Genomic DNA, 1,981 nt, shown 5'->3' with positions numbered 1-1,981 from the left:
GGCCACCCTCTGCTGTCATTTATCCCCAGCTGCTGAGCAGAATACCTGGGGTGAGGCGTGTACAATGATTAGGTACTCCTTTTCAGGCATGAAAGGAGCTGGCTGAAAACCTGTAACATTGTGTGTTGTTGATTTGATAAGTAATAAAAACATGAGACCCTGTTGCTCATTGTCCTTGAAATTCCATGTAATTTTAATAGAAAGACAGATGCAGTTGTGTGGGGTAGGAGGGAGTTAACAGGTGACACACATTGTAAGTTTGGAGGTCCACTCCTCCAAGAAAATGCAACACAGCTGCATCCACAGCAGTCTTTCTCACTTTTGTTAGAACAAAATCCTCTCCTGTAACATTTGACTATAAATATGAAAGGTCACTTCTAACTGGAGATATAAAATATTTCTTCCAACTTCTCTGAGAATGACAACCCCAAATGAAGAGAACCAAGGAAAGGTGTCAGGGAAAGATAAGCAGAAAGAATGAAGAAAAAAGAAAGGAAGGGAGAAAAATCAGGGAAAGAAGAAATGAAGGAGAGAAGCAGGGAGGGAAGAAAGGAAAGGGCCAGATGACTTTCAAAGCAAACTATAATTATAAAACACTGAATGAAGCAAAATACAATCAGGTTAAGGAGAACTATATGGAACAGGAATGGAACAAATGTTCAGCCCATGGACCTGTGATCACTAACTCCTCTGTCATAAATAAAATTTATTAAAGGTACCAGGATTTCCCTTAAGACTAATTTTGCATTAAAATTACATATCTCATGAATTTTTATTTTCAAAATAATATTAAAAATTGTCACTGAGTACTGATTTTCCAGACATTTTTTCCTCATAAACTTTTATAGCTTTTTTTCTTTTGAAGAATTTATGAGTACAAGTTTGTAGTACACAATGATTACATTCACTGTGGAGAGGTGGTACTGGCATATGTGTCTTAATTGTTTCTTTTCTTTTCTTTCTTGTTTTATTTTGTATGGGGTATTGAACTCAGGACCCTGTGTTTGCTAGACAGGATGCTAGGTTACTGAGCTATCACCCCAGTCTTAATTATTTGTCTTCATCTCCTTTCTTTTCCCTCCCTACCCAGTCCATCTGTCCCTTGATCTCCTTCCTTATTATTATTATTTTTTTTACTTCAAGAAATTTCAATTAGATTGAGCCATAAGTTTTAGTTTTTTCTGCTTCATATAGGAATATTTCCAGGACTCATTCTGGCTTGTAACATAGGAGGGTATGGACTTCCTTTCCTGGTTTATATAATTATTTCTTCAGCAGCTAAGGGAAAATGTAACATTTGTTGACCATGAAAGATTCTACTGAATTTATTTATAAGTGCTGCAAATGTTCAGGGAGCTAATTAGTAAAACATTACTGTTTAACAAAAGTTTGGACCAGCTTTACTTTGAAATTTAGAAGAAAGAAACACCAGATTATAATATTTCTTTTAAATGAAGTACAGAAAAACTGGGTAAACAGAGAAAACAAAAATCATCCACAGTGAAGAGATTCTATGTGTCTCATGTTTTTCATAGTTTTGGTCTTTCTTATGTGAAGAAAGCATTAAACAAAGCAACGAGGGTAGGCTGAAGGCTCTTTCTTTCCTGATAGATGTTTCTCACTCATTGACAGTGTATTCATTCCAAAGAGATTGGTTCTGGGATCCCCTTAGATGCCAAACTCTGTAACACTCAAGTCCCTTATATAATGGAACAGTATTTGCATGGAATCGAGGGACAGCTCCTCGTATCCTTTGCATCTTCTATGAGCCAGGCCTCAGGTGCTGGGATCCTTAAGATGGGTAAAGCCCATATTAAGGGCTTAATCTCCTGCAGAACTGACTACATTTGAAGAAACACTGGAATAATCAGTAAAATGCAACCCAGTGTGGCTCATGCTGTGGAATTGTTTTCAGAAACTGTGGTGATGCTATTGGGGCTGATTTTTGAAGTCAGAGTGGTAATTAGATAGAAGTGTGTGA

General features: G+C 36.9%; 1 pseudogene; it reads right to left on the bottom strand.

The window, feature by feature from the left end:
• Positions 1-1,981, bottom strand: part of LOC101569046 — a 33,902-nt pseudogene that overhangs the window by 30,393 nt on the left and 1,528 nt on the right.

This window comes from Octodon degus, unplaced genomic scaffold (genome assembly GCF_000260255.1).
Source record: "Octodon degus isolate 3935 unplaced genomic scaffold, OctDeg1.0 scaffold00038, whole genome shotgun sequence".
Taxonomy (NCBI): Eukaryota; Metazoa; Chordata; class Mammalia; order Rodentia; family Octodontidae; genus Octodon; species Octodon degus.
This window is presented reverse-complemented; position numbering and strand designations above follow the sequence as displayed.